General features: G+C 40.9%; 1 long non-coding RNA gene across 1 annotated transcript in view; it reads left to right on the top strand.

Annotated features, from left to right (window-relative positions):
- LOC123331183 overlaps positions 1 to 16,832 on the top strand; it is an 89,482-nt gene extending 72,650 nt beyond the window's left edge. The window contains exons 3-4 of the long non-coding RNA XR_006547701.2: positions 7,861 to 8,087; positions 16,776 to 16,832. This is a non-coding gene — a long non-coding RNA (uncharacterized LOC123331183). The remainder of the gene's footprint in view (positions 1 to 7,860; positions 8,088 to 16,775) is intronic.
- Positions 16,833 to 17,095: the final 263 nt, after the last annotated feature.

Raw genomic sequence — 17,095 nt, 5'->3', positions numbered from 1 at the left:
ACTCTTTGCAACCCCATGAATTGCAGCACGCCAGGCCTCCCTGTCCATCTCAACTCCTGGAGTCTACTCAAATTCATGTCCATCGAGTCAGTGATGCCATCCAGCCATCTCATCCTTTGTCATCCCCTTCTCCTGCCCCCAATCCCTCTCAGCCTCAGAGTCTTTTCCAATGAGTAAACTCTTTGCATGAGGTGGCCAAAGTACTGGAGTTTCAGCCTCAGCATCAGTCCTTCCAATGAACACCCAGGACTGATCTCCTTTAGAATGGACTGGTTGAAACTCCTTGCAGTCCAAGGGACTCTCAAGAGTCTTCTCCAACACCACAGTTCAAAAGCATCAATTCTTCGGCACTCAGCTTTCTTCACAGTCCAACTCTCACATCCATACATGACCCCTGGAAAAACCATAGCCTTGACTGGATGGACCTTTGTTGGCAAAGTAATGTCTCTGCTTTTGAATATGCTATCTAGGTTGGTCATAACTTTCCTTCCAAGGAGTAAGCATCTTTTAATTTCATGGCTGCAGTCACCATCTGCAGTGATTTTGGAGCCCAGAAAAATAAAGTCTGACACTGTTTCCACTGTTTCCCCATCTATTTCCCATGAAGTGGTGGGACCAGATGTCACGATCTTCATTTTCTGAATGTTGAGCTTTAAGCCCACTTTTTCACTCTCCTCTTTCACTTTCATCAAGAGGCTTTTTTAGTTCCTCTTCACTTTCTGCCATAAGGGTGCTGTCATCTGCATATCTGAGGTTATTGATATTTCTCCCGGCAATCTTGATTCCAGCTTGTGCTTCTTCCAGCCCAACGTTTCTTGTGATGTACTCTGCATATAAGTTAATTAAGCAGGGTGACAATATATAGCCTTGATGTACTCCTTTTCCTATTTGGAACCAGTCTGTTGTTCCATATCCAGTTCTAACTGTTGCTTCCTGACCTGCATATAGGTTTCTCAAGAGGCAGATCAGGTGGTCTGGTGTTCCCATCTCTTTCAGAATTTTCCACAGTTTATTGTGATCCACACAGTCAAAGGCTTTGGCATAGTCAATAAAGCAGAAATAGATGTTTTTCTGGAACTCTCTTGCTTTTTTAATGATCCAGCGGATGCTGGCAATTTGATCTCTGGTTCCTCCACCTTTTCTAAAACCAGCTTGAACATCTGGAAGTTCACAGTTCACATACTGCTGAAGCCGGGCTTGGAGAATTTTGAGCATTACTTTACTAGAATGTGTAGTTCTGGCTAAATCATATGACAGACTCAAGTGTCTCTCCTGAGAGACTTCAACTGCAAAACTACTGAGACTTTAACTGGTTGACTCTATCTTCTTAGTGTTTAGGTTTTCCATAGTTTTTGCATGTGTAAACAAGATTGTCTAATATATCTGTAGTCATGCTCTGCTTTTAATAATGATTATGTTTTGTAATCTCTTAATATTCCAAGGCAGAATATGGCAAATAATGCATCTTTTACTAATTGATAGGAGCATGTGGCTATCAGCTACTATGTGTCATGGTCACTTTTCATGTGGAAAAGCCATTCTTTAATGCATGATTATTTCCCAGTGATTACCACAGAGCCTGCTTCTTTACTGACAGTCAAAGCTGCTTACTACAGATGAATGTATGAATATGGGAACAAGCAAATAAAGGCATAAATGGCAGCGTTAGAAAGTATCAACTCAAATGGCAAATGGGTCATCCCATTTGGAGAAAACATGTCCTGGAAATGATAGGATATTAATTTCACAATGCACCTCTTGTTAAAATGGGTGATAATAGCAGAACACATTTTCACCTTTATTTGATACTGTCTCATTCTACATATGGAAAGACTTGAGCAAAAATTAATGAATATATAGTAGTATAAATATTAGGAGACTATAACAGCACTAAAAATAATGTTTCCTCCATACCTATATAAGGAAAAACTTTAATCAGACCTCAATTTCCAGATATCCAGATGATGACTGGTCACCTCTAATATCCCATAGGTACCTGAAATATACAAAAAAGTTTTTTTTTTTTTTGTCAGAAGATCTCGATACGAGGACTAGCGTTAACATAATTTATTAGCTAACAGCTGTGTTCAGGAAAGACTAGCAACTATATTTATATTTTAAAAAGGTATCAGAAAATATGGCAGCTAAGAAGGTATGAAATATCAATTACAATAGATAGTTGTTGTTTAGTCACTAAGTCATGTCTGACTCTTTTGTGACCCCATGGACTGTAGCCCACCAAGCTTCTCTGTCCATGGGATTTTCCAGGCAAGAATACTGGAGTGAGTAGCCTTCCCCTTCTCCAGGGATCAAACCTGCATTTTCTGCATTGGCAGGCAGATTCTTTACCACTGAACCACCTGGGAAAACCACACTGGGTAGTAACTTTGGTTTAATCCTACAAGGAAGCTCCAGAGATGATGCAGACCACATATCAGAGTTCCCTGCTCAGATGCAAGGGAATTAGAATACTTGCCCTCTCGTACCTGGTGGTTATTGATTAAAGTCCACCTCAGGACACGTGTAAATTCCCTGGCCATCTGGCTGTGCATGAGTGCCGTCAAGCAGGTTCCCAGAGACAGAGGGGAGACCTCTGGAAGAGACTCAGGTGCTCACTGTTAGGAGTCAGCATACTCATGTTGCCAAAGGTTACGGGTGAGCCCTGAAAGCATCACCTACATGACTCAGCCCAAAAAATTCAAGCTATTTTCTACTTCATGTAACTTCACCCACTTATGTTCAGTAACCAAAAAGTCACTTTAATATATTCTCCCAATTATACTGGGAAAGATTGAAGGCAAAAGGAGAAGAGGGTGGCAGAGGATGAGATGGAATTCAATGGACATGAACTTGGGTGAACTCTGGGAGATAGGGACAGAGAGAGGCCGGGTGTGCTGCAGTCCATGGGGTCTCAAAAAATCAGAGACGACTCAGCAAATGAACAACAAACCTAATTTTACTCAGGTGTAGACACTCTTCTCTGTACCTGTTCCTTCTCTTGTAATCCATATCCTCCTGTCTGCTTGCCTACAGACAGCGAAGCTCCAGCCTTACCTACAGGCTGTCTCCCTCCAATTCTTTCTCCACACCACAGCCAGTTATGTATTGTTCAACCAAAAACTGAACAAATTACTTCCTTATGAAAATGATCGCTATTTATTCCTCTCCATCACCAAATGGGTTCTGTTTGCCCAGTTTCCTAGAAAGGCTTTGGTCTTTAATATGATCCTTCACCAACAAAACATTTTGTGTTCTTTCCTAAACCCTTGACGCTCATTCAGGTCTTTGTATTTCACACGCCATCTCTTCCCTGTCTTGGCCTCCCCTCATCCTGGCTGACTTGAACACTCTCCTAGTTATAATTCAGGAAGCTGCTCAGAAAAGATGCTCTGTTCCATGAAGACAACTCTAATGTCTCTTTTTATTTACAGCCTACCACCCCCCATCCTCGCCCCACAATACACACCAGAGTTTATCACTTAGTAGTATGGTTAAACTTCCATACATGTCTAATTGTGCACTTAATAACTTGCACAATTATTCTCAAATTAGGGGTGACTTTTGCCCCTAGGGCATATTTGTCAGTATTATGAAAAATTAGGGGTTGTGTTGATTAGGGGAGTGTAAATTCTGGAATGTAACAAATGCATGCTAAACATGCTGCTTCATATCCTCCCATGCACTGAACAGACCTCATGACAAAATATTGTCTGGCTCTAATTGTTGACAATACTGGGTTTGAGAAACTCTGTCCTAAAATGACAATATTTACGTATCTTTACTTGTCTCTATTAGTTTCTAGACCTCTTTAGGAAAGAATTATGTTTTTCTCCTCTTAAAGTGCTTAGTACCTAATACACTTCCTGGATCATTGACTTCTTATAAGAGTTTAGTGCAACATATATTAAAAACTATCATAATGAGAAAATTACATTGTGGAAAAATACGTACTAAGATCACAGCCCTAACAATGGTACTTTTTCCCCATTTTTTGTTCTCAAAGTCATTGGTTTTGACAAATTTAGAACCTAAACACTAATTACAATTTGTCTTAAATCCAATGGATTTATTTACAAGTTAATACTCCCTCTTAGCACTATTTAGATTGTGCCACTGGAAATGCATGCATTTTTATAATCCCTATTGGCTTTCAGATAAGTACAATTAAAAAGCTCTGTTAAATTGGCTGCCTGGTTTTGCAAATGTGGAGCTCAGGTGCACTGAAACATGTGCATCTCTGCATAGGGTGTCTGCTCTGCCAGCTGGGATATAAACAGCTGTGAGTTTCATCATGTGACTTTCATAATGGAAAAAGGAGTCCCCAAAAAGTCATCCATACAATTGTTTTATCTTCAAAAAGAAAGCAAATATATTAAAAGGCCAATTATATATAGTCTAATACTTTTCATAGCCTTTTCTGAATTTACATGTACTCTACCTCCATATCAGAGAAGGCAATGGCACCCTACTCCAGTACTCTTGCCTGGAGAATCCCATGGACAGAGGAGCCTGGTAGGCTGCAGTCCACGGGGTCGCTAAGAGTCGCACATGACTGAGCGACTTCACTTTCACCTTTCACTTTCATGCATTGGAGAAGGAAATGACAACCCACTCCAATCCCAGGGACGGGGGAGCCTGGTGGGCTGCCATCTATGGGGTCGCACAGGGTCGGACACAACTGAAGTGACTTAGCAGCAGCAGTAGCAGCAGCAGCTACCTCCATATTCAGGAAGTTCAGTATGTTATGAAATTTATTATGAAACAATTAATTGCAAAAAAATGGATTGATAAAAATAGAGTACATCAGCCAGATATATTTTATAGCAATGCAAAGTTGTAACCTAGTCCCAGTATGTACACACCTCCCCAGACTGTATGTAGGATAAATAAATACAAAATTTGGTAATCACCTTAATGTCAAGTACATTGAAGGTTACACAAGTGTATTAAGAACCATCCTAGGAATTAATTTACCTAACAATTTTCTTAACTTCTGAATTTCTGCCTCTGTGAGAAAGGAAAGAATATAGCATTGAATCCATTGTAATTGTTTTTCTTTTGCTTAGAATGAGGACTAGGATACAAAATGTTTATTATCCTATATTCAAATTTGAGACCACATTACAGAATTTAGGGAACTTTTTATGACCGGAAGTACTTTTCTTCTTCCTAGTATGATATACTTGGGTTCCATGGTTGGTGACAAACACAATTATTAATAGATCGGAGAAAACTTTCCCAATTTTCTCAGTACTTAATTACTTTAATATTTAAATTCTGGCCTTATAAAAAGTCTCAGGTGGTGTAGTCAAAATTTTATATTAAAATGCAAATGGGAAATTAAATAATTGAAGTTATTTAAATAATGTGTGTTCTCTTTTTTCATACCTGCCTGAATATATTGTGAAGGCAAAGACAGTCTATTCTAAAAAAAAAATTGAGATGTTTTGTTAAAAATGCTTCTCACACAGACATTAATCATCTCTTTTTTCACATTCTTAATTTTGGACAAATTCATTTTTTTTTTTATGAAAGCTCTTTCTCTGCAAATAACCAGAGTTTGAAAATTCACTCAAATTATGAATGTATGCAAATAAGCTATGAAAAATCATATATATTTGTCCAAAATAAGAACTATCAGTAAAATGATGGGTGTGTGAATATGTATAATATTAATGTGATACCTTGAATTTTCTCATATGCAATAAAACCTTATTGATCCCCTATGATTTATTAAGGCAACCTTAAATTTGGTATATAAATTATGTTGCCATTTTCATCAGCAAGATGTTTGGTGTCTCTATTAATAAAAAGAAAGAATTTGTTTTAAGGTGAGTAAATGAAAACTTTTCATTCCTTAAAAATAATTTTAAAATGTATAAGTTGGTAGTGTGCCTCTGGCTAACTTTGAGAAAAGAGAAAATGAGTTTTCCTAAAGTATTTTGGTATTATATTTTGACTGAAATAATTGTGAAAATATGTAATGCCATTATGCTCTTAAAAATGGGTAGTTTCCTTCTCACAGAACATGTGGCCACAGCAAATACAGCAAGTGTTACTTAGCAAATTAGAGGAGTATTGAGCTGTCATCTTTTTCTTCAGGGGAGGCACTGACATCTAGAATATTTTAACTATCTGCTAGTTCATGGAAATGAGTTTATATATTCCCATCACTTTCCCATGAGCCAAAAGAAAAGAATAGCATCATGGGCATCATTGATGTCATTCACACATGCTAGGCTGTAAGATTGTGCTTGGAAGGGCATATTTTCTGTATAGTGACTAAGTAATTGTCTCTTCCTTTTGATTAACATTCATGGAAAAACAGAATGCAATAGTGAAATCCTTGATCACCCAACAGATAATCACAGTTAAACTGCTAGAAAAATGATAATGGGGAGGGAGGCTGGGGCAAGACATCAACTCTGCCTTTTCTTGTTTAAAATATTCCTTAGGAGTTGTTGTTCTTTTCATTGGAGTATAGTTCTTAATTTGAGGGGCAAATATGAACAAATAAACCCAGGTTTTTCCACCCATGTGATTTTTTAGATGTATCTTTTGATAAAATAATAATACAGAGGAAGTAATCCAAAATTCAGAGATTTTCTTGAGCCTGATTAAAGTCATGAAACTCATTGAAGTGGACTGTAAATAAGATGATCTGAAACATCTTTGTTAATGACACAGAAACCCAACCCTCAGACTTTTATTTTGTACACAAAAGCTATCAGGTGCCTGCCGTTCACCCTTAAGGAAACTCAGAGTTGCTCTCTGCTTCTCCCCTGCCATCCTGGCTACACACTTCAAGTCCCCAGGAACAAGTCTGAGTCCTAATAATAATGGTCTGGGTTTATGTGTGTGTGTGTGTGTGTGAATTTAAGAGGTGTCTTACTGAGCTTGGGATCTTTTTCATGAACTGTTGTTGGGCTTCCCTGGTGGCTCAGTGGTAAAGAATCCACCTGCCAATGCAGGAGACCCAGGTTCAATCCCTGGGTTGGGAAGATCCCCTGGAGAAGGGAATGGTTACCCACTCCAGTACTTTTGCCTGGAGAATTCCAAGGACAGAAGTGCTTGGAAGGCTATAGTGCATGGGGTTGCAGAGTCGGATATGACTGAGGGATTAACACTTCCACTTTTATCAAGAAACCTCAGGCAACATCCAATTCTTGGCTTTCCTGAAAAGATAGAGTAGAAAAAAAAATCTGAATTGGACATAATTAGGTTTTAATATCAAGCTTAGCTTTTTTCAAGCTTGAAGTGACCTTGGCAAGTTAGTAATAACTCATGTCTAACATTCACACTTATAAAATGGGGAAATGGCATCACTTTCTGTAATTAAATAGGATACTGTTTCAAGTGTCTGACATAAAGAAAGTTCATCACTAATGTTAGTTTTCATTGTCACCATCTATAATCATTTTTCTCTATTTCCTCTATGAATGAGCCACTAAAATGATTCAGGAGCTTTATGAGTTAAATAGCTTTGTCTTTGGGGAAGTTGTTGATTCCCCACTCTTATGCAGAGTTTCCCTTGGCATGTGTTATACCAGCCAGATATCTGGAACATACTCTATAAATCAATGATTTCCTCTCTATGTTCTGATATGTGTTGCCCAATGGAAATAAGGAGAAGTCCCTGTGTGAAATATTTTTTCTCTCGTGATTGGAAATGGAGGAATTTAATGACTATTATCACTATGCACACGGCGTAATACAAGAGCACACACAAGAAGCCAAAGATGATACTATTTTAGTCAATAATGGAGAAAGGAAGGAAGAGATGGAGAATGTCGTTACCCTCAAGGCTGCACAATGATTTGTGCTTCTATGGTGACAGCACCCTTCTCCCTGCCTCCCCAGGTGCATTGTCTGCTTTGTTAAGAAGAAAAAAGAGGCACCATCCTAATCGTGAGTCATTCTTCCCCTGGAACAGGAAGAGATTCCTTCTATTCAGCGGGCACTCAGGGCTCATCACAGTCCACAAGGCACAGCGGTGGGCAGTAATTACCGTCTCTTTCCCATTCAGCTGTCACACCATCTATTCCTCCATTTGAGCCTTTCATTCTTGCTCCATGCAGAGGCCTTAGGTAAGATTATTTTTCTTCCTAAATGAACATTTATGAGCATCAATAAATCTAGGCTAGAATGAAATGAAGTCACTGAATACCTCTTGGTAGATAAATAGATATTTTAAGAGAAAGGTACAGATATATAGGTCCCCATGCTCCTTGGGTCAGTTCACAAAAGACACCCATGCAGTCTGAAAGTACATTGTACAGTCTTGTTTCTCCTTTTCTGCTTCTTGCCTAGAGTTTGTGAACTGCAACTGTCAGAGTGTCTGTCATACTATAAGGACTGTGCAAGGCTGGACTCACACCAGGGTGTGGAAATGATGAGATGCATTCCACAGATGATGTCTCCAGTTGTCTCACTCTGCTTGTACAGCTCCCCTAAGTCACTGAGAAGAAGCACTCCTATACCTTCCCCTCCTGAGACTGAGCCGGGGCCCTCAGCCCAGCTCCCTTATCTTTAGGAATCTGAGATCAGGCCAACGCTCTTAATGTGTGCAGGTCCTTTATACAAAACTGTTCTGGTTGGGAAAGAGAAGGTAGCTGACCTCTGCTGGGAGAATCCTGTCCATCTGTTTTAGACACTTCCTCCACAATGGGGCAGATGATCTGGTTATAGTGGAAAAGAGACCCAAAGATAAAGACTCTTTATGTCACTCCAAGAGATCCACACACTTCACCTGTTTCCCAAACTTCTTTGTCTGCAGTCTTCTAACCTTGCTTCTTCCTGGTTCCTAACTAAACCTTGAAACCATTTGTTCAGGAAGCCGTGCCCATCCGTAGCTCAGGCATCTCCTCCTCCTGTAAAGTGAACTTCCAAGTACACAGCCAACTCCTCTGCTCACTGAAGGTGTTATTTCCCTTAACCATTGCCAGTAAGAAAACATTTGACAGGCCTGTTGTGTGGCAGAATAAATGCAAGGCACAATCACTGCAGTGAGTGATGGTAACACAGTGAGTTTATGAACAATACCATCTATGAGTTTTTTATGGAGAAGCCCTTTAAAAGCTACAAATGTAAACTGAGCATTGAGGTAGCAGAAGGAGGTGAATCAAAGTCATCTGTTCAGCATAGGTTTGCCTTCTGGACCTTCTCAAGGTCAAATCCACAGACATCACAGTCAGTGCTCCATGGATTGCTGCTGCAGCTACCCTGGGCTGCCTGATGGACTCAGAAGAAGCAGATCAGGATGGACCAGTCTGGCTGCTTAGCCTGACCTTATGCCATGGTCAGGTGTTCCACCCTAACAGGGGCCAGTGCCACACCAACAGCTATTTTTTTTTTAATTGGCTGTGCTGGGTCTTCACTGCTGAATGGCCTTTCTCTAGATGTGGTGAGTGGGGTGACTCTTTAGTTGCCATGCACAGGATTCTCACTGCAGAGGCTTGTTGCAGAGCACAGGCTCTCAGCACTCCTGGGCTCTAGAGCACAGACTCAGTAGTTGTGGGGCACAGGTTTACTTACTCCAGGGCAAAGGGGATCTTCCTGGGCCAGGGAACGAACCTGTGTCCCTCAGAATGGAAGAAAATAATAGCAAATGAAACAACTGACAAAGGATTAATTTCCAAAACATACAAGCAGCTCATACAACTCAATGCCAGAAAAACAAACAACCTAATGAAAAAGTGGGAAAAAGACCTAAACAGATATTTCTCCAAAGAAGACATACAGATGGCTAACAGATGAAAAGATGCTCAGTGTCACTCGTTATTAGAGAAATGCAAATCAAACCTACAAGACACCACTTCACACCAGTCAAAATGGCCCTCATCAAAATGTCTACAAACAATAAATTCTGGAGAGAATGTGGAGAAAAGGGAATGCTCTTGCACTGTTAGTGGGAATGTAAATCGATACAGCCACTATGGAAGATGGTAAAAACTAGAAATAAAATCACCATATGACCCAGCAATCCCACTCCTAAGCATATACCCCGAGGAAACCAAAATTGAAAAAGAAACATGTATCCCGTTGTTCATCGCAGCACTGTTTACAATAGCTAGTACATTGGCAGGCAGATTCCTTACCACTGAGCCACCAGGGAAGCCCCAACAGCTGTGTTTATAATAGTGAGTAGTTCCCCCCAAGGGAAGGCAAGACCCAGCTTCAGTGCCTAAAGAGTCTGCTCTGTGACCCTCCTTGTTGATTACTGCAGATGTCACTCAGTACTTCTTTCCTGGGCTACCTCTAACAATACCAGATCTGTGAGCTCACATGGCATGAGTGGAGAGGAAATTTGTGCTGCAGAACCCTTTCTTGCTAAGGGATGTCTGCATCAACTGGTCAGTGCATGGGCTTAGCATCCCATATGTGACAGACGCCACCTCCAGAGTCTAAAGAAACCCAGCAGGCTTAAAGGAAGTTTGCACTCCTAAATGGGCTTCCTTGTTGGCACAGTGGTAAGAATCTGCCTACAATGTAGGAAACCCAGGTTCAATCCCTGGAATGGGAAGATCCCCTGGAGGAGGAAATGGCAACCCACTCCAGTATTCTTGTCTGGGGAATCCCATGTACAGAGCAGTCTGGCGGGCTACAGTCCTTAAGATCAAGAGTCAAACTCTACTTAGTGGCTAATCCATCACCACCACACCCCTAAATGGGAAGGAAATCCGAAAAAGAGGGGATATATGTATACAAGTAGTTGATTTCACTTTGCTGTACAGTGGAAACTAGTACAACCTTGTAAAGCAACTGTACTCCAGTAATTTTTTTCTTTTTAAGTCCTGCCAAAGTTCAAGAAACCACTCTGTACCTTAGAGGAGATTGTTGTTGTTAAGTTGTGTCTGACTGTTTGCAACCCCATGGACTGTAGCCCACCAGGCTCCTCTGTCCATGGGATTCTCCAGGCGAGAATACTGGAGTGGGTTGCCATATCCTCCTCCAGGGGATCTTCCTGACCCAGGAATCAGAACCATGTCTCCCACATTCGCAGGTGGATTCTTTACCACTGAGCTACCTGGGAAGCCCCTTAGAGGAGATAGGTATACAGGAATCATACAATCGAGAATTGAGGGTTGTTGTGGCAGGTGCTTTAGCCTTGGTGAGCCTTATCTCCCACCTTCTGCAGTGTGTCTTAGTCTTACTAAGGTACCCAGAGTACCACTTCCTGGTTAGTACAATGACAATGAAAATAACAGTCTCATGACCAGGGTGGTGATCTGCTGGATAACAGAATGGCAGAAACCCCTGCTGAGTATGTTGAAGCAGAAACAGAGAAATAAACACATCTCTGGGGCAAGACAGTGCATGTGTACTGCTGTCCTTTCCACATAAGGAACACAGTATAAAGTAGGGAAAGTAAGCCAGTCAGAAGTTTGGATATTGGTGACTTCAGAGTGGACATACGCTGATAACCAGCACCGGGGCAAGAAAGAAATCAACTGTTTTCAAGGGGGATACCCACGCTCTTGGCATCTAACACTGTGGATTGGTTCTGCCTTTTTCAGTACATCTTTGTATCTGTCCTCTTTTGCTCAACATTATATTTGTGAGATTCATCCGTGTCACTGTATGTAGCTATAAATTATTTATTCCTACTGCTCCATAGGACTCCATTACAGTTTATTCAGCCAAGCATCTATGCACATGTGGGTCTTCAATTTGAGGCTGTTATTCATAGCACTTCTAAAAGACTCTTGTGCCTGTCTTTTGTTAAATATTTATAGGAATTTTTCTTTTGTATGAACCTAGGAGAGAAATCACTAGGTGATAAGGTTTGCAGATATACAACTCTATGCTGTCAAACAGTCCTCCCATGAAATCACAATTTACATCTAAGACAAACACATGGGGCTTCCCTGGTGGTTCAGTTGGTAAAGAATCTGCCTGCAGTACAAGAGACCCGGATTCAATCCCTGGGTTGCGAAGATCCCCTAGAGTAGGAAATGACAATCCACTCCAGTATTCTTGCCTGAAAATCCCATGGACAGAGGAGCTTTGCAGGCTATATTCTATGGGGTTACAACAAGTCAGACAGGACTTAGCGACTAAACCACCACCACCACTAAAACATATACATGAGAATTTCATTTGAGGCAGGGCTCTCCAACACTATTCTTTCTTTTCATTCACTTTGATACTGTTGATTAGAAGTATCCCATTGTGATCTTATTTGTATTTCCTAGATAACAAATGAATTTAAGTTGCCAGTTGGATATCATTGCCATTTGGATATTCGATTTTTGTAAAGACACTGCCCAGTTAGTTTTGTCCATTCTCCAATTGACTAGCCTGTATTTTTGATACATAGTCTTTTTGTATTTGAAGATGAATAATTTGTTGCCTGTCATCATTGCAACTATCATCTCTCCGGAGCTTGACTTTTTAATTCTTTCACTGATGTCTTCTCTCAGCAATTCTTAACTTTGATTAATAGCCACACACAGTGCCAGAGACTGTGTTACATTTCTGTATCTGTATCCATGGCTTCCCTGGTGGCATAGTGGTAAAGAATCCACCTACCAATGCAGGAGATGCAGGTTCAATCCCTGGGTCAGGAAGATCCCCTGGAGAAGGAAATGGCAACCCACTCCAGTATTCTTGCCTGGAAAATCCCATGGACAGAGAAGTTTGGCGGGCTACAGTCCATGGCGTCACAAAGAGTCAGACATGACTTAGAGACTAAACAGTTTGAGTATCCATATCATATGTTGGCACACCAGCTGTTGTTGAAGTTCTGTTTATGATATTCCATGATTATCTAGCATAATTTGATATTTTTCAGTGCCCACACTGGGAATTAAATGAATTTTAGGAACACACTGCCCACCAGATCTTTTATTTTTTGATGGGGGCATTAATGTTTTTAATTCATTCCTTTTGATTTTACTTGTGTGGTGGAGGGAGAGGAGGGTTTCAGGCATTTCTATTTGGCTTTGTCCAACTTAATGGCTCATAATGACAACTAAGAAAGTGTTCACAGTCTTTTTCTCTAGTTACAATTTATCCATCCCAAGTATACAGTCAGAAAAATAATCACATAATGAATACATAGACATTTTGGAGTGACTGAGAGCTGTGTGTGCCAGAACCCCATTGATCATCAGGTCTCCATTCACTTTCATTCTCAACATAACAGAGTTTTGATTCTGCTGATAACAGAATCAGTTCAGAAATGACACCCAAAAGCTTTTAGGTGGCCTGGGTATTCCAATTTCCTCATTAATGTATGCTGCTGCTGCTGCTGCTAAGTCGTTTCAGTCGTGTCTGACTCTGTGTGACCCCATAGACAGCAGCCCACCAGGTTCTGCCATCTCTGGGATTCTCCAGACAAGAATACTGGAGTGGGTTGCCATTTCCTTCTCCAAAGCATGAAAGTCAAAAGTGAAAGTGAAGTCGCTCAGCTGTGTCCGACTCTTAGTGACCCCATGGACTGCAGCCTACCAGGCTCCTCCGTCCATGGGATTTGCCAGGCAAGAGTACTGGAGTGGGGTGCCATTGCTTTCTCCCTCATTAATGTATACCCATAGTTTTATGTTTTGGAGGCCTGGTTTCTCCTTCACTGAAAACATTTTAGGTTTGATCATTGATTTAGATCTGGAAACTGACCAATGGATCATTGTTTACAATATCTGTGACTGACCTCTTCAATTTGAAGATCAGTTCTATCTTTACTTGCTGCTTCTCTAAGCCAAATAATATATCTCATCCCTAGGTCACTGTTTGTTGTTGTTGCTAAGTTGTGTCCAACTCTTCTGCGACCCCATGGACTGTGGCCTCTCAGGCTCTTCTGTCCATGGGATTTCCTAGGGAAGAATACTGGAGTCAGTTGCCATTTTCTTCTCCAGGGGATTTTCCCAACCCAGGGATCAAACCTACATCTCTTGTGTCTCCTGCACTGCAGGCAGATTCTCTACCACAGAGCCACCAGGGAAGCCCCTAAGGTCACTTCAGTTCAGTCCAGTCGCTCAGTCGTCTCTCCGACTCTTTGCAACCAATCCCTCCCAGCATCAGAGTCTTTTCCAATGAGTCAACTCTTCGCATGAGGTTGCCAAAGTACTGGAGTTTCAGTGTTAGCATCATTCCTTCCAAAGAAATCCCAGGGCTGATCTCCTTCAGAATGGACTGGTTGGATCTCCTTGCAGTCCAAGAGACTTTCAAGTGTCTTCTCCAACACCACAGTTCAAAAGCATCAATTCTTCAGCGCTCAGCTTTCTTCACAGTCCAACTCTTACATCCATACATGACCACTGGAAAAACCATAGCCTTGACTAGACAGGACCTTTGTTGGCAAAGTAATGTCTCTGCTTTTTAATATGCTATCTAGGTTGGTCATAACTTTTCTTCCAAGGAGTAAGCGTCTTTTAATTTCATGGCTGCAGTCACCATCTGCAGTGATTTTGGAGCCCCAAAAAATAAAGTCTGACTTAGCCATTGTCAAAGATCTCTACAGGTCAAAGCAACCTGGTTAGTTCTCCTGTCTTACATTTATGGGTAATTACCTTCACTTTTTCTTGATTAGTTAACTACCACCCCTAGCTTCTGACCTAAAATCCTATTATATATACTGATATTGGAAAGCGTAGTTTCACAGCACCATTGCCTTCTGTCAGCTCCAACATAAAGAAGCCAGTTATTATATCTCAAAGATGTTAATGTCTAGCTTCACTAATTAACCTGCTTTCCTATGACTTTAGCAAATGAAGCATTCTTGTTTCACTCCAGGAGAACATGGTTAGGTAACACAGCTCCCAGTCTTATGTATTAAATGTACTGTAATATCCCCCACCCCTGTCTGTGAGGCTTTTAAATTTTCTGTCCCTCATGGTAGCCTCCACTGTGTCCACATGAAACTATTCCAGCAGCATATTAGGAAGAGATCAGGTATCATTGACAGGATGTTCTATCTCAGATCAGAAGAGTATACATCCATGTCAATAAACTCTCCTCTATCCACCCTGGCAGGTGTCCCTCTCTGATCCAACATTTTCAAGACTTTATACAGCATGTGTTCACTTGTTTACAGATCCCAAAACTCTTTAGTAAATGAGTAGTGTCTTCCTCCGGAGAAGGCAATGGCACCCCACTCCAGTGCTCTCACCTGGAAAATCCCATGGATGGAGGAGTTTGGTGGGCTGCAGTCCATGGAGTCGCTAAGAGTCGGACACAACTGAGTGACTTCACTTTCACTTTTCACTTTTATGCATTGGAGAAGGAAATGGCAACCCACTCCAGTGTTCTTGCCTGGAGAATCCCAGGGACGGGGGAGCCTGGTGGGCTGCCGTCTATGGGGTCGCACAGAGTCAGACACGACTGACGCGACTTAGCAGCAGCAGCAGCAGTGTCTTCCTCATGGCAGAGAAAGAACTTATCAGCTTAGGTGAGCTCTGCTCAGTTGCTACCCACTTTATTCACCTGGAGGTGATCCATAACTAACTAGATAGATGGGGGGAGGTTTTTAGGAGCACAGATACCACCTTGGAAAGCACTCATCTCATGCAGGATATTCTGAGGTTTCAGGTTTATTCACCCAAATATCACTGTCCCAGGACTCAGCATCTCATTGTTTCTCTATCAAAATCCTGACTTTGGCAAAGGATACTTAGGCTAAAACTAAGTTCCCTTTGTAGCTTACAAGCTATAACCAACAGGTAGCCAATCTGCATCATTGATAATCAGTTTCCCCTTCTCATTCAAGTACCACTGCTAACCAACCAATGCTTCACTTTCTACCTGTACTTTATCAAGTTTACCACCGGTGAAATAAATGGTCCTTGTAAAACAACTGCACGTTGGGGTTATTACCTCCATACCACCCCTCGTCATGAGGTCTTTGTTGACTCTGGTATAAATCAAGACCTGGTTCCAGAATTTCCTCTTTAAGGTATTCCTGGTAGGACCACATCTATAACCAATTCTCTTAAGCTGGGTGCCCTCAAAAGTGGAGCCTAAGAAAATACCTTGGATGCAAAGATTTTAATTTTAAAATTAAAATTAAAAAATTTTTTTGCTTAGGAATCTTAAAATTCCTAAGCAAAGGAAAGCCATTGTGAGGAACATAACAGAGAGGAGGGACAGTTCATGTAGAGTTGAAATGTTGAGCTGCTTACCAGTGAGGATAAATGGATTTTACCCTGCTGGTGACTTTCTAAAGAGCTTTGTAGAATGCACCTCAGAATTCTCCACCATAATGACAGATTAGAAGAGCATTCATTCATAGGATAACTCCAATTCATAGATAACCCCTTGACAAGTGTTGCCCAAAAAGATTAACTCACTCCTGTTTCTGTGCTTGTGCAAGTTCATGAGAGTGAGAAAGCATCTGCAGAGAAGTTCTGAATGGTATTCCTGTTGCACCGAAGCAGATGCTGGTCAACAGGCTGCAGCAGTAATAGCTTGAGTAGAAAGGTGACCTGAGAAGATGAATGTGTAATAGATGTTATAATTTTGGTGTCAAGTTTTGTTCAATACCCAGGTCTCAGGTAATAGCTGTTGCTCTTTTTTTTGATTCTGGTGATTCTTATTTTTTGACTCATATCTTTCAAAGATTTTCTGTTACAGAAATGTTTTCATAAAAATAGTTATTGAAAATTGTGTATAAGAGTTTCATTAGAATGACATTGATATAAGTGATATAGAATAAGGAATTTATTATGGAAACTAGATTCTACATATGTGTACAGTACATGACCTTCTTGAATATTTTCCCCACTAAAAATTTTACTGTGTTAATTATTTCATGTTGTTTTACCATTTTTCTCTTTTAGTGGCTTCCCTTCTGGCTCAGCTGGTAAAGAATCCACCTGCAATGTGGGAGACTTGGGTTCGATCCCTGGGTTGAGAAGATCCCCTGGAGAAGGGAACAGCTACCCATTCCAGTATTCTCGCCTAGGAATTCCATGGACTGTATAATCCATGGGGTTGCAAAGAGTTGGACACGACTGACATGTTGGTCAGGCATATTATTTTGCTATTTTTCTCTTTTACTGTTGATTATTTCACTGTTCAGAGATACATTCTTGATGCTGTGCCTCAAGTCATTACTGTCTCTTCCCTAATCTACAAGCCATCAATGGTGGGTAAATGA

This window comes from Bubalus bubalis, chromosome 22 (assembly GCF_019923935.1).
Source record: "Bubalus bubalis isolate 160015118507 breed Murrah chromosome 22, NDDB_SH_1, whole genome shotgun sequence".
Lineage (NCBI taxonomy): Eukaryota > Metazoa > Chordata > Mammalia > Artiodactyla > Bovidae > Bubalus > Bubalus bubalis.
The sequence above is the reverse complement of the archived record's forward strand: the minus strand, read 5'-3'. Positions and strand labels throughout refer to the sequence as shown.